Source organism: Sminthopsis crassicaudata, chromosome 4 (genome assembly GCF_048593235.1).
Source record: "Sminthopsis crassicaudata isolate SCR6 chromosome 4, ASM4859323v1, whole genome shotgun sequence".
NCBI lineage: Eukaryota > Metazoa > Chordata > Mammalia > Dasyuromorphia > Dasyuridae > Sminthopsis > Sminthopsis crassicaudata.
Genome location: NC_133620.1, coordinates 233,968,668 through 233,993,128, shown reverse-complemented (window position 1 = coordinate 233,993,128; position 24,461 = coordinate 233,968,668). Strand labels below are relative to the sequence as shown.

The window sequence follows — 24,461 nt, the reverse complement described above, 5'->3', positions numbered from 1 at the left end:
TTAAAGGTTAATTTTTAAATTATGTTCATGAATCCCTTCCAGCTTAATGCTAGAAGAACTGGTTTATAAGAAATCAAATGAATGACACTGGTTTCTTTTGGGGATGAAAACAATGTTCAAAGCAATAAATTCTTTTGTATGTATGTATTTATGTCAATGATCAAAATCAGTATGTTCCTCAGAGCAGAAATTAAAAATTAAAAAAAAAAAGGTTTCTAGGATTCCTGCTGATTTTTAACAGAAATACAAAACTATACACTATGTTAGATCATAACCAAGACTATACACAATACAAGGGAGGGAACAGGCCCTTTAAAACAGAATTTCAAAGGAAAAAAGAACCTAGGCTATGGAGCAGGTGGAACTTTAAGCTATGTAAGACTAGGAAATACTGCTGAACAATAGCACTTGCCATAGAGAAACAGAGTACAGATGTTTCTAGCGCAGCACAGGCACAGGAATCACTATCCTGACCACCATTGTCACTGGCAAGTAAAGTACCCAGAATATACCTAACTGCTCCTTTCAGAGTTCTAGGGACAATCCTAAAGAATTGAAGAGCTGTTTCTCTAAGACCTCAATAATTCTATCACTATCAATTAATATCAATTATTCAGCTAGACAATTAACTATTACTATTTACCAAAGTAGTATGATAAAAATAGATCATATTAACATCCCCCCCAAACCAGGAGAATACTATCCCACAATTATATAAAGAATTCAGGGGAAAGTGTGCCAAAGCTTAGAAAACACATGGTTCAAAGGATAACTCATTGCTCTGCTTTCCTACAAATCCATTTCTCCCATTAATGGAATGCTCATGAATCTTCTCCTAGATGTAATTTATATTTCTTCTGAACTTCTATTGTAGAGTCATGGAGTTGCATATTTAATTTCTCCTTGATTCCCAAAATAGATGCTGCTGTTAGCCACTGAAGTTCCAGGGAATCAATCTCTATTGTCAGTGGAAAGCCCCACATTATATGACCTTTAAATATTCATAAGGTCACCCTAATCAATTCCTTTTCCCCATGCAATTACTTCATAAGGGATTAACTGTTTCTACCACAGAGATAATCCACTATGTAAGCCCCACAGATCATGATCAACTCTTCAATCATTCTTTTTTGTTGTTGTTTTGTTTTATTTTTCTCAATTAGAATTTTATTTTATTAACAAGTCTGCTTTCTTTCCTCTGCTACCCTATTCTCTCCATTGCAAAAATGTAAAAGTCTTCATTATAATGCACTGTGTACTATCACTTCATTTCATTCCATGCTTTTTACTCCTTATAGATTAAAGGGTTTTTATATAGTATAATGCTTTGGATTGATTCTACAGCAGTGTGTTCATCTAATAACTGTATGAGTAATTAGGTTACACAAGGGCTTCTTAAATCTTTTCCACTTATGCCCCATTTTTACCTGAGAAATTTTTACACTACCTGGATATATATGCATATAAAATAGGTATAAAAATCAAACATTTACTGATAATAAATCAAAATTTCACAATCCCCACTTTAGTTACATAACCCTAGATGAGATCATGACAGTTTAAGAAGTTTTGGATTAGACTGTGTTCCATTGAATGGGATAAGGATATTTGGCTCTTGAGACAAGTGATTCGGGACATCAAATAAAAGGTTCCCCAAAATCTTTACTAATGTTACTATTATTTTACCAGTACTACCAACTGGTGAAACAATGCTGTTCTAAACAGATGATAGTAGTGATAAGATTGCAAGAGTTCAGATAAATAAAATTAGAGAAAACATTAAATGAAATTGATCATTCTAGACTGAAGAACCTGTCACCATCAATGGTGTAACTGGATCTTTGAGAACAGATATTCTTATTTTGAATCAGCCACAGAAAAATAGCAAATAATGTGTAATGCTGGAGAAACTGAGGCAAGAAAGAGATTAGAGAGTTTTTAATAATTTATTTGAAAGGGAGAGATTTACTGGGACCAAATGGATCCATGGTTTGGTCCCAGAGCTGAATGAGACTATAGTCTCCAAGAATACAGCATCCAGCAGCCAATGAGAGTTCTCAATGACATATTTATACACAGCAGCTAAACAAAGGCAGGGGGATGGGTCCAAATCTGGTGAGTGGGAATCTCCAGGCAGGAACCATCAATTTAGTTCTGACAGACTGGGGGTAGGACCATAAATTCTTACTAATTGGGAGGTAAGAAAGTGTCTGGCTAGAGAAAGTCCCCTTTTTTGAGTTTACACATTGACAATTTATAACCTCTGAGTTATATCAGTCTTAATGAAAGGGGGTAAGGAGGAGGGGTTGCAACTAAGGGCATTGAAGCAGAACAATTTAGGGAAATTGAGGCAGGACCATTAGGGAAACTGAGGTAGGACAATTAGGGAAACTGAGGTAGGACAATTAGGGAAACTGAGGTAGGACAATTAGGGAAACTGAGGTAGGACAATTAGGGAAACTGAGTCAGAACAATTAGGGAAACTGTGGCACAACATATGTTCCATTATCTGACCCAGGAAATTTATAAGGTATAGAATAATGCAATGATTATGGATTCTTTAGGAGAGTGGGACCTGAGCAATGAGGTCATTATTTAAATTAATTATTCATTATTCAAACTAAAAAATCAGGCAAAGTTATGGCAATCTAACAGTGCAGAACACAATGACGTGGATAAATGCTATATACATTAAGCCTATCATGGGGGTGAAAGAATACATAGAATGAATGCAAATGAAGGACAATAAATTCCTTTTTAACTATTTTAGTGGCACAATTTTTTAACTGAACAGAATTGCTTAAGTTACAAATTATTTCAACTAGTTACTTTACTGGATCTTCTTCTCTCCCTTTTATAGATAGAAAACTTAAACCCAGAAAGTTAAAGTTATTCATCAAGACCACAGAGGTAGTGAATAGAAGAATGAGAATATGATCCATGATTCTCTAGCTCCAGAGTCAGTGCTTTAGTTAGTACTAATTCAAACCACTAATTTTAGAGATAAGTCCCAGAAAGGCTACATGTCCTAAGCAAGATCATACAGAAGTAAATGTCAAAATTGAGATTTGAACCCAAGTCCTGACATCAAATCAAGCACACTTTCTACTAAAAAAAAAAAAAAAAAAAAATTTGTCTCATTGTCTCCTTTTGCAAGTTTAACATTCGTCCCATTATGTAATAAAATCTAAAAGGAAGCTCAGCACTTAGAAGTAAACATATTGTTGGTTATTATTTCAGCAATATTTACATATATTTTCACATGCAAAAACTTTGTATTCAATTATTTTATTCATTATTTTGCTTTTTTGAGATTCTTGATCTAATGATAAAATTATTTACAAAACCATTTTAAATCACTGAATTTCTAAGAAGGTTTCTAAATAGTAAACAAATGAGACAGTTTAAGTTTTTCTTATAATGTTTTCATTGTTGATTTATTCACACTGGGATAGAAATAGTTTGTGTGACTAGCATTACAACATATTTCCTAGAATGTCAACCACTGCTTATGTAAAAGTCCTAAACAAACTAAAAATTATCCGAGAATGAAAGGATCTGATTGAAATTGATCTAATAAGCCTCAAATTAGTTGGCAAAAAGGAAAACTAGAAAGATTATACAACAAAGGATATAAACATTTTGTTATAGTTTTTAAAATAAAACCCCTTCCTAAAATATTTAGTTGTAGTCAAAAAAGCATCTTATCTGAAAATGAACCATTTATTTTAATACTGCAACAAATTTAAATATTACTTCTTAAGTCCATTTTGTTAACAAAGAAAAAGTCACTTGTACTTCAATAAGATAGACTATGTATTAAGTAGCTTAAGCTGCTTTCAATTTTTTCAAACAAATATCCATTAGTCTCCTTATGAATTAAGTTAGACAATAGCCCATCTTATGTCTTATTAGAGTATGGAAGTGAACAATAAATAGGTCCTGGTACAGTGATGAAGGCAATTGTCCCTATCTTATCTTAGATTCTATGAATTCCCCAAAAGACTTAACTGTTAACTGAAGCAGAAAGCAAAAAGAGATTTTACCAAACAGAGTACCATGTTTTAAGCTTTTTTTTTCATTCCTTAGACAGGACATTAATTTTAATCTACTTATTACTTATGGCCGTGAAAAGAGAAGAACATCTACCCTAATACCACAGCTTGCTGATACTATTTCCCTAAGTACTGATCACCACTTTGATAGTTACATCTTTCTTGACACAGGTCAAGAACTATCTCTAGATGAAGTCTTTCTGATCTCACCATCTTCTAGTGTCCTATCTCCAAAATTATCTTACATTTATATATAGCTATTCTATCTATATTTACTTATGTGCATTCTTATTGTTTTGTTCATTGGAAATGTAAGATTCTTGAGGGAAAAGATGTGGTTTTTTTTTTTTCCCTTGTATCCATAGTACCCAGGAATGAGACGCTCATTAAAATGTTGATTGACACACATATTGTCCAGTTAGCTCAATGTGTGGGAGGTATTAGACTAGGTACTAAACTGAAGATCTATAGAACTGTTGAGCTGACTTCATTGTGCTGGACAGTATACCAGCATCTAGCCAGGAAACTGAATCACTTCCATTTGAATTGTCTTAGGAAGATTCTAAAGATCACTTGGCAGGATAAGATACCAGACACTGAGGTCCTTTCTCAAATTAAACTGTCAAGCATCTACTGAAGGAAGTGCAATTCTGATGGGCTAGACACATTGTTCAAATGCCAAATGTTTCTTTGCCAGAAATATTATTTTATGGAAAACTCACACAGGGCAAGTGCTCATAAGATGATCAGAAAAATCAATAACAAAGACATTCTTAATGTCCTTCTTAAGAACTTGAGAACCAATTGTATGTCATGGGAAACATTGGCACATGACTGCCCAGCATGATGTGCCTTCAAAGAAGATGCTGTGCTCTATGAGCAAAGCAGTATTGAATTAATCCAAAGATGCCCCAAATTAGAGAAGCCACACCAAATTTTCATAGGGACCATTTGTGTCTGATCAGCCACAGTCAAACACAATGCAGCTTGATTCGAACATAGTAATGTCCTTTTGGTTCTCTTCAAGGACAAAGGACAACAACCAACTAACCAACCAACCTGATACATTTCCTCTTTGTGAGAACTGTCTCCATCAGTTCCATCAGTACATACTATAGTTCCTAACCATTTTCCCCTCCCAGGCAATTTGTATATATTTCCATAAATCAGATCACAGAATCACAGATCTCTGAGATCACTGCTAGGCCCTAAGAATCAAAGACAATAATTAAGTAGTCCTTGCTCTTAAGGTCACCTTATATTAGGGATGATACCATGTATACATGAGTAGATGCAAAATACATAAAAGATAGTTTTAACATGTATCCCCAATGTATGTATATTTATTAATTTATAAATAATATATTTCTATCACTATGTTCTTGGAACATAGTAAGCATTTGAAAATGCTTAAGAATTATTACCACAAACCTAAATCTGCTATAATTGCTTCCTAAGAGATCTTTCCACCCTCCTCTCTTCCTCCACTCTAAACTTCTGTATGGATCCCAGACCTATCTTTATTATAACAAGTTATATAATAGACTTAGGAACATCATGGAATTTCTGTAAAAAACTGATAAGCAATTGTATTCCTTGGACTGTTTGGGTATAACCCTACTTTGGTACAGAGGGCTACATGACATGTCAGGATCCTTTTAAGGTCAGAAATTTTATTTCTTACTAAGCTGTTTTCATGAAATATCTAGTCAGCAAAAACATGATCAAACAGTAAATCACTGTATAGTTAAAATATATGTTTATAATATCATTTCCTTCAGAATAATTCAGTCTCATTCTCTCTGCTTAGGATGGGCAGGCCAGATTTTTAACGTCATTGAAAATTATGTCTCTATTTTAATTTAAACTATTTCTCCTAAATGGAACTGCCACATTGGTTTCTTTGACTAAATAATTTTTGCTAATCTCAGCAACTCAAGATCATTTTATTTTCTGCAAACTGAATTATTTGAAACCTAATATATACATCTTAGAAAATAAGCATCAGGAATTTACTATTCAAATGAAGGTGATAAAACAATCCTTTTTTAACCTTGTTTTGAACAAAGAGGATTAATATAAGACAGAAAAAATAATGCAATTGTTTAGTTAACAGGATAAAACAGAAAAGGCGACCACCAAAGGTTGGAGGACCCAAAATCGGTAGATTTGAATCTAAGGTCCTGCATATCCTTAAGCAAGTCACAGAGATGATATACTTCTGTGCATATACAAAGACAATGCTGTCTGAGTCAACATAAACTAAAAATAACCAACAATTTTGTGTTGCTGACAGAAATACATAATAAAAAAGGATCACAAACCAAGACTGGGAAGATCAAAGATGCTCTTAACCTCACTTTACATGCCAACCCAAGATAATCTGAAGAAGCTAGGTGGCACAGTGCTCTGCTTGAAATCAAGTAAATTCACCTTCATAAACTTAAATCAGACATTTATTAGCTATGTAACTCTGGGCAAATCACTTAACCCTGTTTGCCTCAGTTTCCTCATCTATAAAATGAAATGGAGAAGAAAATAACCAACCACTCCAATATCTTTGCTGAGAATAAACATCAAAATGAGATCACCAAGAATTGGACATAACTGAATACAACAAACAACAACAAAGATAATCTTAGAAGTGAAACTCATACTGGCAATAGTACCAACAATCTTCATGCTTTTTTTAAAAAATTATTATTATTTTAAGCACAATCTCCAAAATAGATTTGAAGGATACGATCTGGGAGGTTACAGTTGTTGCAAAGGCAGTCATCATGGGCATTAAGTTTATTTTTTTAACTAACTGATTCAGCTTAGGAGCATTCTGCTAACTTTTGTTTAGTACACAATGACTGAGTTTAGTGGCCCTTTGATATTCATAATAACCCATGATTACTTATTTTAAAAGTTATAGTTATTATTTCCATATATGTTATACAGTCACACATATTTAACACTTATGTCCATACTAATAGATAGGAAGGCAACCAGCAGGAGGATTATATTTTATAACTACCATGGGAATACTATTTTGTTTTCTTTTTTTAAGCTGTTTATTAAATGCTTTGAACTATGTCCTCTGGTTAGCTAGTAAAAATAAAAATAACAGTTAAAGTCTTGTGTGTTGTAGCTTTGAGTGATGCTGACAAAAGGGCATCTTAAAAATATAGTAGCTATTTGGGGAGTTTTATCTTTGAGAGCTCTTCAGGTACTAAATGCCTAACATCTTTAAGTCTCAATTTCCTCATCTGCAAAACAAACTACTTAGACTAAATGATCACTTATATTCTTTCGAGATTTAATGTTCTGTGATTCTATGAAAAATATTGTTTAGAAAATTTGTTGTAAGATAATGTCTGGTGGTCTTGAAACTACCACGACAATCTTCTTTTTAAGGAAAACTGTAGATCATAGAATGTATGCATGGAAATCATTACTATAAGAATGAAAAAAAATAGTAATATTTTAAGGTTGACATTGGAGTTCAAAAATATCTAGCCAACAATCAATTTATCTTTTGTCTCCTATGTGTTCTGAATCTTAACATGCAAATTGGTCAGCTTCAGGCAGCTACTAAAATAAGGGTTTAAGAATCCCACTCTCAGAAGTGTATTTGGAAGCATATTTCCCCTTCCTTGAAGAGTACATCTTCTCTCCCTGAGAGCTTGATGCTCCTGTAATATTAAACTTTCCTACTTGAATGGACCCATGTATCTGTTACTCCTCAACTCAACATGAATTTTATCTATGTTAATATGTATACATCTGACATATATTAGGTCCTCTTCTCCCTCTTCTACCACTCTACCCTTTTATTTGTAATAAAACTTGAAGATTAAGACCACCCATTATTATGACATATTATTCATGGCAAATTAATCCCTTAAATTTGTTTCCCCTAATGTATCTGGCTGATTCATGGGCCTTTCCTTAAATATAAATCAGGTCCTATACAGAGATGTTCTTTTTAGACAGTTGTACTTCCAGTAGGGGCTTGGGCATTGCAAGCCCAATCCTAGAAAAAGGGAACTTCTTTAATCCCCAGAGCAACTCCCTTATGTCAGAAGACTGTCACAAGGCAAATCTATAACTCCTTCATAGGGAAGAAGAGGGCAGAAATGTATACAGGACACACAATGGTATGAGAAAGGTAAGGAGCATTCATAAAATAAAAAATAGGCTGGACTAGAGTAAAAGAAGCTCATCCAAACATAGCAATTAAACATTTATAGTATAGACAAAGATTGCAAGGAGGAGCAGAACAAAATTTCACCCTTGCATAAGAAACAGGAGTAAACATCAACACCCTCACTACATTATTCTGCCTTTTATTTAGAGAGATATCTAAACTCACCAAGTTTGGAAAAATTCTGAAGAATTCTAAGATTATTATAATTGGAAGAACAATGGACCTTCAAGCTAGGCTGTACCCTTTTAAGTGAAAAGCATCTTTGATTCAGAAAAACTAGAGGGGCAACTAGAAGAAAATGGTCAAAAATTTGGCTAGAACTTCCCTTAATGGTACTATTCCTCTGGAATCTTCAGTTTAGGAGGATAAAGAATCCAAAGAGTAGAACAATTAATTTGGATCATTTGGAGGCAGAGGAAACTAGCCTGCTTTGGTGATACTTAAAACTTAAAAAAAAAAAAAAAAAAAAAAGGAGTCAATTTAAACACAATTCATTATATTATATATATTCAAATGTAGCAAAGGTAAAATTAGTCAAAGGCCTAATATAACATGATTTGCCTAGGGTGCTTATTCATGTCTCCTCAATGGTACTGTTATAATGAATTCTACTGTATTTTAAAATAATAGTTTATAATTTCTTTTTAAAAAATATATAGCAATTCTAACAAGGCTGAGTTAGAAGCATTGTCTAGTAGAATGATCATATTTTCTAAAACAAAACTCTAATGACACATGGTCAATTAGCAAAAGTTGCCTACATGCTGTTCTCTCACTTTTGTGCTTTTAAGCAAATGGGCCTCCATATTTAAAATCCCTTTTGAGCTCTTCCATAGCCTGAGACAAATTCTCATTTTTCTCATAGGCTTTGGATATAGGAGCTATGTCTTTGTTATCATCTTAGAGTATGTATTTTGATCTCCTTGTCACGATAGTAACTTTCCATGGTCAGAATCTTTTTCTGCTATTTACTCATTTCCCCAATGCCTTTTAACTCTCTGTTAGAGTTCTAGTTCCAAGTGGAGAAACCTTCAAGGGTTTTGTGCAGCTGTTTTTAGAGACCTTTCTAGGGGACCTATATGTGAGGAACCTTCAAGGATTTTGTGCAGCTGTTTTTAGAGACCTTTCTAGGGGACCTATATGTGAGGAACCTTCAAGGATTTTGTGCAGCTGTTTTTAGAGACCTTTCTATGGACCTATATGTGAGGAACCTTCAAGGATTTTGTGCAGCTGTTTTTAGAGACCTTTCTAGGGACCTATATGTAAGGAACCTTCAAGGATTTTGTGCAGCTATTTTTAGAGACCCTTCTAGAGACCTATATGTGAGTCAGTATTGCTACCCAGATCTGAATATGGGCAAAGCAACAAAGTCCTATCAAAATGACAGAAAAGAGGCCCCTGCAATCTCCTTGACCAGGTCTTTCAGCCCCCTTGTCTGTGTGCTAAAATCTCAGCCACCACTGTCACTACTGTGGTTGCTACTGCTGCTGCAGTGATGCTGCCACTGGTGTTGATTCAGTGGCTCCCAAAGCCTGTTTCTGTACTGGGGCTCCCCTCATACCCTAGTTACCAAAACTTCCTTGCTGAGCTTCCCTCAGCCTCTGTGGACTTAGGGGAGATTGCTGCCACTTCCTGGTTTTCAAAGACCCTGGTTGTGCAAGCACAACATGTGCCACAATTGTGCTCCAGATCACCCTGATGCAACAGGACCAACCCCCTTCCAACCTTCCAAGTTGCCTTAAGCTGGAAAACTGCTCTACTGTCTTTTTATAGGTTCTGAATTTCTAAAATCTGTTTAATGTCATGTATTTAAAGGTATCTGGAGAGTACCTACCTTCAAACCACCATCTTGAGCCCCTGTATTTAGAAGGAGCTTTCTCATCCTCTTCTCAAGCATTACATAAGACTTTCCTGATACACTCTGGTCACCTTCCTCTACCCCCATCTCACTCCCATTATTAGCATTCTCTCACTCTTAAATTGTCTTTGCATTGCTCTCTATTTATGAAACCCATTCTCAGGTCTCATTTTCCCCAAGTCTTCCTTGTTAGCAACTCAGGTCTAATCTCACCATTGGTTCCCCATATAATTGCCTCCATTACTCTCTGTCCTAACCAAGCTCAAATGACCCAAAATAGAGTCCTGAGATGCCCTCGTCATGACCCTCCATAAGCTCCACATTTCTTTTGTTCTACCTATTGATTTGTTCATAAAAGAGTATCATAAATTAAGAGCAAAACTACAAGAACTTGGGAACTCTGGGTATTCTATTGTTTATAGGCAAATAACAATTACCAAATGCTTATATTAATGATTCTGTGGATGTAATTTCCACTCTGCCTGGTTCATGAAAGGCATTTAAAATTCACAGAATCACAAAATTTGCTAGTTGGAAGACTTAAGCAGTCATTTCATCTATTCAACAAAACAAAGGAATTCCCACTATAACATAATCAACAAGTAGATTTCCAATCTCTGCTTGAAAACATCTAAGGAAAGCAAATCCACTATTTCTTGTAGCAACTCATTCTTGAGGATTCTAACCATTGGGAAATTTTTCATGAAAGCAAACCTGTTTTCCTGTTTGCAACTTCTATTAATTGTTCCTGGTTCCATCCTCTTAAAAACAAACAGAACAAGTCTAACCAATCCTCAATGTAACACCTGTTCAAACGCTTAAACACAATTATCATGAATTCCCTTTAGTCTTCTTTTCTCCAGATCATATATGCCCAATTCCTTTGACCATTTCACATGTTATAAACAAAGTCCATGAGTATGCTTATTCCTTCTCAATATGTTCCAGTTTATCTATATCTTTCTTAAACTACAGTACCCAGTACTAAACAAAATATTATGGATGACTTCTGATGAATATGGAGTATGGTGGGATTCTCATCTTTCTATTCCTATAAACTATGCCCTTTTAAACACAGTTCTAGTTTGGATTAGTTGTTTTGAGTAATATCACATTGTTGATTCATCATCAGCTTACTGTTCACTAAAACCCCAGGATCTTTTCCAAAACTTCTATATGTGCCTCCTGCATTTCAAAGTTATGAACTTGATTTATGTACCCAAATGCAACATTTTATACTTATGAATGCTGAATTTTATCATATTAGAATCAACTCAACCCAGTAGGTTATTTAGATCTTAATTCTGTCATCTGCTTCATTAACTATCCCACTTAGCTTTGTGATACCTACAAATTTGACGTACAAACCATCCATACATATACATGGGTATATATATATTTACATATTTATCTGTAGTCACAAGTAAGTTAAATAGCATATTGCTAAGCTTATATTCCTGTAGTATTCCATCAGAGACTCCTTGCCCTAATCATATTGGCATTGACTTATTAAAAAATATCCTGAATCTGGCCATCCAAGTTATCAATCCATTTGATTGTATTATTACCTAATTCATATCTTTCCATCTTCTTCACAAGAATAGTATAAGATATTTTATCAAAAGTTTGTTTAAAAATCTAGGTAAACTATATCCCCAAAATTCCCCTCAAATGATAAATAACCCTCTCAAAATGAAAGTTATTTATCTGGAGTAACCTATCCTTGAAGAAATCATGTTGACCCTTTGGCATTTCCACCTTCCTTTCTGGATACTCACTAACCAACTTTTTCATGATTCATTCTAGAAAAACTCCAGTCAAGATCACTAATCTATAGTATATACTCTATTACTTTGTTCTCTTTTTTAGAACACTGGAACATTTGCTCTCTTCCAACCTTGTGACACATCTCCCATTTTCCCCAACCTATAAAATATTAGTGAAGTGATCCCATATTTCAGTTCTTTTAGAATTCAAAAATAGAATTTATCTGGGTCAATTTGAATTTATCAAAGATGTTCTCTTATTATTCCCTTATTATCTTAGGTATCATTTTTGTGGAATATCATTTCTATGATTAATAAAATAAAATAATAAAAAGCAACTTTCCTCTATAGAGATAACAGAAACAGTAAGGATTAAAAATCTGTCTTCTCGGTTGCTAGTTATCACGATCCTATTAACTCCTTTAAAAAGGTCTTATTCCTGCTTTGATTTTGCTTTCTCTCCCAATATAGATTTTAACAAAAAATTTCATTGTCCTTAATATATCTCACCAGCTTCATCTCATTTTTAACTTTAGCATTCTAGGCACTTTTTACAGAAATGTGTCGTATTTTTATAGGTATTCTGTTATCTGGATCCATTTCAAATGTTTATTGAATTAAAATTTTTTGTTGTCCCAATTACATGAGCTTTTAGAAGATTTTATTACCATAAAATTTTAAAAAATATTTATTATTAATTTAATTGAGTAAAAGCATGATAAAGTGGGTAAAATAGATTATATATGAAACCACACAACTTTAAATACTTAATAAATTCAACATGTTTCAAGCTGTCCTGATAGTTCCTTCTAAACTTCCTTCTGTGTAAGTTTGCTAAACATTAAGCATATTTAGAGGGAGAGGGTAGAATAGAATTATCCCAGTTTGGATTTCACATCTTTATTAGCATTAATCACATTTTAGAGATGAAATGATTGAGGCTCAAAAGTTAAAACAACTTTCCCTAAGATCACAAAAGTAGTAATCAGGAAGTTAGACTTGAACACAAGTCACTGGACCCAAGATCCATTCACAGCTCTTGCCACTACACTAAGCCAGTTACCTCATTGATTAACAGTAAATAATGATATAATGCTTTTATCCATTATATAGTTCCTCATTTATTATGTGTGTAGCCCATATGAGAGCTGAAGATGCTTATCCCAAGTATAACTGCCACTGATAATTTGCATCCCCAATACTTGGGTACATCTCTAGGATTATAGACATAATCTTGAGATTTCAGGGTGATTTCCTAATATTATTTACTTGAGACCCTGCTAAGAACTCTACTTTGCTTCCCCCTACATGATTCAGTTGAGAAGCATTTGGTCAATCACTATTTACCAATGTGATACAGAAAGCAAAAGTGGTACCAAACATTCTTCCAAAAGCCTGTCACATAAGTACATAAGGAATACAAAGGAAAATACACTGAAGCTTAAAGAACAAACTCATAACTTCCTGATTGCTAGAAGTCTTTTCTTCCATTCATGAAATATTTAAGTTGCCCTTAAGCATAATGAATTTGCATCCATCTGTCCTTGAATCCCAGTGCAAACAGTGTCATTTTCTGATCCAAGGACATTACATTCTGATCCAAGGGTAGCAATAGGAATACAATAACTCCAGAATCTTCTGGACCTTTTGAAGTATGCAAGGTCCCTGAGGTTAAAGTTTGCTCTATAAAAGTCTACTTATAGTACATCCTATAGTGGTTTCCCTTCTTTGGGTCAATCTACCACAGCATTCTGCCTCATGGTATCTCTCTATACCCCCTCCTCCATGGTATCTCCCCTAACTTCACTATGATTTTCAACCTCACTCCTCTTGCTCACAGCTAATTCCTTTAAGATGCTAAGCCCCTCCCAGATAAGAGCATACTCCAACTCTTATGGGGTACTCCCTTTCTATTAGGTGAGTTCCATTGAGAAAGTTGTATTTCATATATTCCATTACTGGTATCCATTGTATCCCTTCATTTTGTCTAAATAAACCTACCTTCTAAGCATGTGCAAAAAATGTTTGTAGCAGCCCTCTTTGTACTGGCAAGGCACTGGGGATCTGAATGAATGCCCATTAGTTGGGGAATGGCTGAATGAGTTATGCCATATGAATGTTATGGAATATTGTTCAATAAGAAATAAACAGGATTATTTCAGAAAGGCCTGGAGAGACTTACATGAATTGATGCTAAATAAAGTAAACAGCACCAAGAAAACATTGCACACAGCAACAAGAAGATTTTGTGATTATCAACTGTGATGGACATGGCTCTTTTCAACAAAGAAGTGATCCAGGCCAATTCCAATAGACTTGTGATGGATAGAGAGCCATTTGCATCTGGAGAGAGGACTATAGGACATAGTGTTTTCACTTTTTTGTTGTTTGCTATTGTTCTCTCATTTTCCCCTTTTGATCCGATTTTTATTGTGCAACATGATAAATGTTGAAATATATATAGAACTGTACATGTTTAACATTGGATTATTTGCTGACTACAGGAAGGGAATAGGGGAAAGTGAGGGAGAAAAATTGGGAACACAAGGTTTTATAAAAGTGAATGCTGAACTACTGAAAGACTTCAGATGAAAAATATGATCCATACCCAGAGAAAGAACTGATCCAGTCTGATTACAGATAGAAACTCTCTCCATATATTTTAAAGTTAATTTGTTTTTAGGTTTTTATTTTCATTAGGGTGGGAGATCTGTGTTTTCTTTTACAACTTGACTCCTATAGGAAAGTGTTGCATAACTTCACATGTTTCCTTAATTTTGGGTGGGGATAAGAGAGAGAATCTAGAATTCAAATCTAAAAACCAATATAAAAAATTGTTTTGAATGTAAGTGAGGAAAATTTTAAATAAAATTATTTTTAAAGTGATGTATTTTAAAAATAAAAAACTATTAAAATAAATAAATCTACCTTTTGCCAAAGAGAATGGCCAATGTGATTCTTCACATGACTGAACTCCAACTTTTGGTTCCTACCACTGATGTAATGATTTTGTGGTCCCCTGATTTTAGGGAGGCTTCTGTTCTAACAATAAGTTAGTAAATCCTACATTTTTAGTTTCGAAGTCTGCCTGAGGAAACTCCCACACGTAACGTGTCCAATTCTGAATAGACTAGTCCTCAATTCATTGCTGACTGAATCTTGTCAGTGGGAACCAAGTTCTGGAGCCACTCCTCAGTTCATTGATGAAGTCAGATAATCTCTTGGTTAGTAATAATTTCTGGAGATTACTCCTTTGGGCCATAGAATTATGTCAATAATAGAAAGTTGGTCGTTAATTTCTTTTGGGATTTAGCCAGCTTCTAATAGCATAATTACAATAATCTTTGCACCTTGACTAGGAAATGGGTTCAAGCCTACAATTTCTTCCGAGATACCTTGTGATGCTGGTCTGTAAGCCCAAACTTTTAGGTTCCCTTTCCAACTTCAACACCATCATCTAGTGTCTAGATCACTCACATCAGCAATAAGACATTTCACTCACAAACCCAGAATATATCCTCCAATAAATCAAAACACTGATAATGGACAGAAGGAATGTATTTTTTTTGAGGGGGGGAGATAGGAGGAATGTATCTCAAATAGGTATACATATAAAATATGGAAACATACAGGTTGGGGGCATGTAAGGTCAATGTACACATATAGAGGGACAGCACACACCTCTGATGCTTCAAGGATACTGAAGTCTGTCTTCATTCTGCTCCTATGGCTTCTCCTTCCCACTTATGTTTAATGATAAAATCTCCATATCAGTCTTGGCTTCTCCAGTGGGAAAAGATTCTGACAAAATCTTGGTAAAGTCAAATGATTAGAAGGAAACAAGTCCTCAATCTAGACAAGGATATTTTTCTTCTGAAATGAGCCTCATAAGGGTTGTTGACATTGATTTGGAAATCGTTTACTCCGAGGTTCAAGATGGCGAGGAAGTAGTCAATTAAAAAATGCCCCTGCTATCTCACAAGTTAGAATCAGGGGAAAGAATTAACAAGTAATAGTTGGTGCTTGAAGGCACACATGGTTAGTTAGAAATTAAGACTTTTTCTGTTATCTCCAATACCCACCAGGAGATAAAGTATCCTTATTCCAAAACAGCAGGGCCCAGGTCTTCAGAAGGGGATATTCCTAGATTAAATTATAAATCCACAAAAGAATCCCTTATCAACATTTAGTTTCTTTGTTCTAATTTTATGATCCCCTTGCCACTGATTTGTTCTTTGTAGTGAATCACTCTGAACAAGTACACTATGGGAATTTCTGGGACCAGTTTCTTCTCTAAAACTATCTTCCTATAAATTAATAAATTGGCATTCTAGTTTATAAATCCATTTTTATGGCTTTGGCTCTGGGAGTCTCCTTAAAACTAGCACAAATAAGTATTTCTGAATAAAAAAAAAAAAAAAAAAAAACCACATGCAAGGGGGGAGCTAGGAAATATAGCTACCCCCCTGAGAAGCCAGAAAAATTTTATGAAACAGTAATAATTCCAGGAAAAGATTTTACTAGTGTCAAAATATTCATGACAAAGAAGTGATGTTTATCTTTAAGTGAACCAAGCAAAATAGAGAAAAACACTAATAACCCAAGCACAAAAGTAGGAGTGCATAGTTATCTAGTATATAGTAAATACTTAAGTAGGTGATTATCATGGCTCTACTTCTTAAAGGCAAAGCTACAGAATCACTGTTTAAAAACCCATGTTTACACTGTTTAATGTTTTAAGAGCTTTAATATCTTGCTTTTACTTGATTGAGAGAACTGAACAACAAAAGAATCTAGCTTCTGTTCAGCTCTATACTTTTTCCTAGAACAGCCACTTCAGTTTTCCAAAGGCTACAGTATCCTTGGGACTGCTTGAAGAAACCTTCCTTCTTCAGTTTTCATCTGCCTTTAATACAGGGACAAAAAAAGTGCTTGTATTCTCAATTTTTTCCATTATCTGTTCTAAATGCTCCCCCCTTACTGGGAGAAAGTCAATGAATACTGAAGGGGAGAGTGCTTGAGTCCTGTTATTTTGAATACAAGCAAGCACAGCATTATCATTGATGAATTTAATATAAATAAAGCTGCAAAAATCCATTTTTTTCAATTCTATGAGAGAAAATTAAGGGAGAAAAATTCACAAACACTTTTGTTCTGCTCATTATGCTCAGTGCTCCCTATTCTACAGAAGCTCCATAAGCAATAGAATTCTAGAAATAGTACCCAGTCCCCAAGGATAGGTCAGATTTCTCTAAGCTTGACTGCAATAAATCCAAGAATTTCAAATATTGTAGCTATTCAAAATGGGAGTAGGCTGCTTTTTTATGAGTGATTGGGTGAAGTTTACTTCTGAATAACATATTATCCCTCCTTCCTTCACCATGACTGTTAAACAGGATGGTGGGAGATAGAATATGAATTCTCTTGGTATTAACAGAGGAGAAAAGTTAGCCCTCAATCCACAATGACTCAATCCAGACCAGGTCATGGCCACCTATACTCAGGCAAAAATTCCTGAGACTACACATGAAGGGAGAGCCCACATCTTAAGGGGGGGAGGGGGAAATATGAGCAAAAATCAAAAGTTTCGATCAAAGAAGTCTCCAACTAGTTTGCAAATATCTGGTAGACTTGGATAATAAAGTCCTTGAAACACTGCAGAAAGAGAAGCTCTCTGTATTTAGAATGGTTACACCCTTCATTTTTTAAGAAGGCCAATGACATCACAGGTGAAGTTATGATTTTGAAGCTGTTTGTGAGGCACAGTTGCACAAATCAGTCTTAAGTGAAGAGACTAGCAATAGCCCAGGATGCATTGAACAACCTTGATGTCTTCCATGTCTAAACAGATAAGTGCTCCAAGTCATTTGTTCCACATCATTTGATTCATCCTCCTTCATAGTCATTATGAAGAATTTTTCTCCTCTACTGAGAGAAATCTTCATATGTTTGGAAAAGATACCCCCCCTAACTCAAGGGGTTTACAGGGTTGGCCCATCTGTAGAGACAGTTTATCAGGAAGTAGCTTCTGGACATCTTGGACAACTTCTTGAAGTCATAGATGAGACTTGGGTCACATGAGGTAGGAGAGTATCTCTGAAAGTGCTTAGCAAGTCCTCTCTCCAGAAATGCTAATCCACCCTTGATGTAACATATATCCTATTTAGGATATTTCTGAGGAGATCAACTACCTTATCAATAAATTATTGGGAAACTTGATTTTACTCATATTCTGAGATTTCTGTCAATTTCAGGGAGGATTGGTGAGAAGATACATAGGTACATGACTATGGTTGGGGGTAGAAAAGGAGGTGATTCAAGGCTGAGATATATTTGGGAAGCTATGCATAGAACTTCTTAGAAAGAAGACATTTGAGGCAACCTGTTAAATGGAAGAGAAAAAAAAATCTTACAGGTCATTTAAGATAGACGTCTCTAAATTTTTGGACCATGTGCCACTATCAAAAAAAAAAAAAAATCTTGACCATTTACCTTCAAAAAATGTGTTTTATACATTTACTACTATGTTTCACAAAGATTATACAAAATGGAAATCAAAGGATCAGAAAAAAATTAAATCTTTGAAATAATTTTTTACTAATGGAAAAAGATAACAAGTAAAATAGATACTTTTATTGTTTTTAAATCTAAAAAAAAAAAAAAAATCTAAGAAGGCCAAGGTCTTCCATTTCATCCAGAGCCATCTTGATCTACATCTGGCCACTGGACCTAGATAGCTCTAGAGGGAAAAGTGGTGTTACACAGTACTCCCTCATTTAATTACAATTCACTTGCATGTCATAACATCACATTTCTGATGTAGTGATCCTCTTTGGGAATGAAGGTCAAGGAACAACAATGCTATTGAATGTGCTTTGTTATATTTTAAAATATCAATTTAAAATTGTGATAAAACTAGACCTTCAAATTGTTGAAAGTTCAATTGATACCGATATTTAGCTTTAACAGCCAGAGCTTAACATGCATCATTCCCCATGTTTACTGAGTCATGATAGCTATTTTTAAATCCCATCTACCAGTTATGAATATGTTTTTGTTGAAATTTGCTTAGTAAATCATATAGAAGTAGTTCTTGTAAACAAATTGGAAAATGGTGTATATTTTTATATTTAAAAAATTTCAAAATTCACTGAAACTTTGGAAGAAAGTATTACCAAATGATGTGGGATATAGTTATTGAGATGAACATTTTGATATCTAATACAAGTAGAAATACATATTTGGATGTGTAAGACATATTTTCCATGTCTGAAAAAACAGATAGTATTTTAGACAGTTTTAGAAAGAATGTTGAGTGGTATAGGTTTGAGAACTTGATTCTGTCAATAAGATGAAGTTTGGGAACAATCTACTCTTATAGAAAGTCAGAGAAAAATCTTTAAAAAAAAAAAAAGAACGAAAGAAAGAAGGAAGAGAAATATGAATCTAAAGAAATAATTTCAAAGTCAACATCAACTATGTTATAGAAAATTCCAGAACTAGAAAGCATAACTGGTGCTCTTCTCTAATTTTTATATAGATGTTTTATGATCAAAAAGAATAAAACTAAAAAATATATATATATATAATCTTGAGTATTTTTAAAATAGGCTTCAGTTGTATTTTGAGGATATATTCTATTTGAAATAACAAATGAGTCAGTACCTTGATTTAAATCAATAAGCAGACTCAGAATACCCTTTTGAATCAGTTATCAGAAAGGCATCAGGGAAACAACAGCACAGGAAACAAAAAGAAACATTGACAAAGGAAACAGTGTGGGGAGTGGGTACTAGAATGGTATTCAATATAGCTATGATCATTAAAAGCCCTCCAATGATAAAAGGCTTCAATTTAGCTATTCTTGATTATTTGGAGAGAACTGACTTCATTGATTAAGACCAGCAACAGTTTTTACTTTACTGAGCTAAGAACTTGATTTTTTTTTTTTGGCATATTGATAACTATATTTGAATTAAATTCATCTCCTTTGTAATCCTATGCATTTTATTCTAAACATATAAAAAAAAAAACCATTCTTTAAAAGGGTCCAAAGATGACCACAACCCTCACACATAAAAAAAGATGAAGGAATTTTGCTGTAAGACATATTGAACATCTATTGTTGGAGAAAGGCCATGCTTTTCAGAAAGGCTTATTTTGTTAGCTCTGATTTAAGAAGTCAGAGGAAAATTCACAAATGCTTTCATATTGTGTGGGATATAAACTTGATATACAGTCCATTCTGACTTAATGGTGCAATATGTAAATAGTACAATATGCAAATGAGTGAATAACTGATTGGGCCATCTCATTTAGAAATGGCCAATTTATAGAAGTTGGTGGTCTCCAACTTGGAGAAAGGCTTTCATATTAAAAGCTAACACTAAATGCCCTTTAAAGGGTGACAGTACTTGAAAGTGCTAATAAAGTCTATAAACAAGTTCAAGGAAAGAAATCCCCAAATAAAGAATGGTAAATAACAGCTTTTGAACTACACGCAAAATAATTTTGACCAGATATTTCTCAATGTTCAGAAAAACTGAAGGTTGCAGTCTAGAGTTATGTTTCACTGCCACCTTTCTGTGTATTTCCTGCTACAACATTGATATAGAATCTATTGGTGGGAGAATGTTATCTGGGAATATGTACACACATACACACACACACACATTATATATATATATGTGTGTGTGTGTGTATATATACATACCTATGTTTATAGATTGATATATCTAGCTACAGTTATGTTGCGATATATTTTACTATTTGCTCTGCTATACTGATATTGTTATGGAACCCAGGCTCTGAGGGCCAGTATCCATTCAAAATTATCTTTTGGGGTCAGTAAGCATAAGTAAAAAGTGAAAAAAAAACTTTTATTCAGTCAGCCCAGCAGATGCCAAAATGTAAGGCATTTTCTCCAAACCTCTGCAGAGGTTTTAGCCACAGTTTCCAGACAGTATTCAGCAGTACATGTTAAATATCAACTAGTCCCTGAAGCCGAGCAGCAACTCCAAGGAAGAGGAGGACAGGTACATTTCAATGAATTAGATTACAAATAACAAAACAGTGTGGGGGAGAAAGATTGTAAAGCAAAGAGTCAAAGGAAGAAAAGGTAGTTTTTGACCCAGTTACTCGAGGCTATTAATCTTGGAATAAGTTGTAGGACACTATCAAAATCTCCCTCCTTAAGCACAATGTCATTTTCTTTGTTTTCTTATAACATCTATAATATTAGCATCTCTTTGGCTTATTAAGAGAATTGTCATTTATTGTGAGCAGTAGATTTCATAGATAAAAAACATTGGATGGAACCTTAAGGACTATAGTGGTCAACAAGAAAGTACAATTCTCAAAATGGTTATTCCTGAATCTTGAAGTTTGAATATAACAATATAATAGTAGTCTGTAAGAATTTATTATTCAATAGTTTTTAGTTATATGGAGGTGTTTGGGTTTTTTGTTTGTTTTTGTTTTGGGGGAGGGAGAAGGAAAAACAATCTTATAAAAAAAAATAGCAAACAAACCTACCTTCTAATAATTCTTATTGATGAATTTTCATTGATGGATGGTGCCAATATGAATAGACTTTGAAAAGATGATTTCATGGTCATTCTAGATTTTCTAGGAACCTGCTAGATAAACAAAAGTCCTTATTTTCCTTCGGGTTCTAAAAATCTTTTTTTTTTTTTTTTTTTTTTTTTTAAAGAAAAAAGAAATTTAATATCTTATTTAATGGTCATAACATTAGAGGCATTCAGGGGAGAAGAGACTAGTAATAAACAAAGATTGAAGAATGGCAAGGTATATTTTTAAATGAGCATTTGTCATGCATCTACTATATAGCCAGGCACTATGCTAGAATCTGAGGAGGTAAGACAAAAATAAAAACCAATCTCCTCTTTCAAGGAGCTTACATTCTTTCACACAAGAAAAAAATATATATTTATATAAAACATATGTATTTGGGTATGTGTGTATATATATTTGTTCCCATTAATAAATATATACAAATGTGTATATGTATAAATATATATGTGTGTATACACACACACACAAAATATAGGGGGAATATATATCAATATATATTAATGTGTGTGTGTATATATATATATATAGATTCACTAATATATGTATATATATTTTATATATATATATATATATATATATACACACACACACATACACATATATATATATAATCCCCCTATCTTCTATGTACATATATAGTATATGCCTTTGTACATAGAATATAGAAATAAAGAGAACCAAGAACTCCTTAGAAACTTGGTGACAAAGAATTTAAGGGTATCAAAAGAAAATGGTAGGTACAAAGCAATACATCTGATGTTCAGCAACCTCATTTTTCGTTGGTGAATCAATGCCTTTTGTTACAATTCAGTAGCTGATTCACTAGAATAAGATTAGCTGATGGAAAATATTTTGCAATCACTTACTGCCATCTTATGTTCTTTTTTGTTATTACACAACACCAAAACAGCAGAAAAAGACTAGAAAAATCATACGTCATACAAATAGCTTCTCTAAATAAGAGAACTCTAATATCTAATTTTCTTATACCCTAATCTATTTCTTTTATTAGTAAATTTGGGTTAGAACATCAAGTTCAGTACTTAACCCTTGCAATCATTTCCTTTGTTACAAAAACAGAAATGTCCTAATTTACATTGAACAGTTAAATACATAAAGATCAAATTCCAGATGATGCAACCCACATTCACTATATTAAATACATCTACTTAAAAGATATTAGAACAGTGAGTATTTTTAATTCATTTTAATATTTTAACCAGAATTTGGTTTCATAACCAGCAAATCTTAAAATTATAGTTTGAGAGCTAGAAGAGTCCTTAGTGAAGAAATTAACACTCTCCTTTTACTTGAACCCTCTCTCCCTCCATTCTTATCACAAAGACTCATATTGTGCTATTCTAGTTTTCCATTAGTGGGAGTCTGTAGTCAATACAACATTTTACTTTAAAAGAACAATGCTAGTTAGCCAATATTTACATTAATTTTCCTATGTGTGATAATGTCTCTAGTCTAATCACACAATAATATTCACTCAGAACCACATATAATCCATCCCACCATTTGAAGCAGTCAGAAAGACTTTTATATTTTGACCATATAAGCTCACAGATACCCAATTGTAAGAGCCAGATAGAATTGGAATACAAAAAAAAAAAAAAAAAAAAAAAAAAAAAAAAAAACAAGTATGGTAGCTTTAAAATCTATTATATATATGTAAGTCTATACTTTAAGACTAATACATCTTTTCAACTTTAGATCTTTTGAGAAGTATTTTTAAACTAGCTTTTCTGATCTTTATTAATGATAAAATACATTATATCACACCTGAAGGTTTGCAAATCATGTTACATTATATGATATCATTTGATGTTAAACAATCTTGGGAGGTAGATGCTATTAACATCCCTAACTTACAAATGAGAAAACTGGTATTTCCACATTTCACTATAACTATAGTTCTTTTGCCAACAGTGACTTCAGAAGAGTTCATGGGTTCATAGAAACTCAGTACCAATATCTGCAATTAAATTTTTAATACATACCACTTTAACATCAGAATGAGGATACTTAAAATTGTTTTTTTAAGGAGGTGACAATACCCAGAAGGGCTGAACACTATCTGTATATTTGTGCTCACAAAACAATCTAAATGAAAGAGGGTTAAAGGTTTGCCAAGCAGATAATTACAAATAAAATCATTTCCTGGAGGAAGTAAAAGACATAAGTAAATGGATTATATTATGTGTTGTACAGTTAGAATAGTTCCAACCACATGTTTAAATAAAATAGACTTCAAAAACAGATTGGAAAAAGTCTAAGCAAAATGCTCTCCACAATTAAAAGGTCTAAAAAAGCAAAAACAAAACAATCCAGAGACCAACTTTGGAAATAAAATATTTGCTTCACTTTGCAAGGGTTAGATTTAAGAAAATCCGTATTATCAACATTATTATATACTGAAGAAATACCTCTCCCAAAATGGAAGGGTAGAAGCCATGAGGAGAAAACAACCCTTTTGCAAGCTTGCTATGAAGTCCAGCCAAACCAGATCTGGAGAACAGCAGACCAATGAATTGGATAGCTCTCAAAGCCTTTAAGATTTTCCAAAAGTGACAATAGGAAAATAGGAAATATGTTAAATTTATCAATTAAGTGACCAAAGATGTATATGAGGAGAAAGGTACATTAGTTAGATTAGACCAAATATAAATGGAAGAAATGCATAATGAAAGTCACACTTTTGAAAGCATTAAAGGATCAACTAAAGATAATCAAAGGGAAGGAATAAGTAGAAATTATGAGTGCTATTATCAAAATAAAAAATTGGGATAGGGTAGAAAATAGAGAATATCAACAGCTATTTTCTCATTTTTATAAAAATATCTTCAAGAACGATGCATGTAAGTATCTCTACTGGCTCTGTATCACAAAACAATCAAAAAAGGGAAAAGGACCCACATGTGCAAAACTATAGCAGCCCTTTTTGTAATGGCAAGGAACTGGAAACTAAGTAGATGCCCATCATCTGG

At 33.6% G+C, this 24,461-nt stretch overlaps 1 long non-coding RNA gene across 1 annotated transcript in view; it reads right to left on the bottom strand.

Moving 5' to 3' along the window:
- LOC141541243 (uncharacterized) overlaps positions 1 to 21,517 on the bottom strand; it is a 159,359-nt gene extending 137,842 nt beyond the window's left edge. The window contains exon 1 of the long non-coding RNA XR_012481706.1: positions 21,409 to 21,517. This is a non-coding gene — a long non-coding RNA (uncharacterized LOC141541243). The remainder of the gene's footprint in view (positions 1 to 21,408) is intronic.
- Positions 21,518 to 24,461: the final 2,944 nt, after the last annotated feature.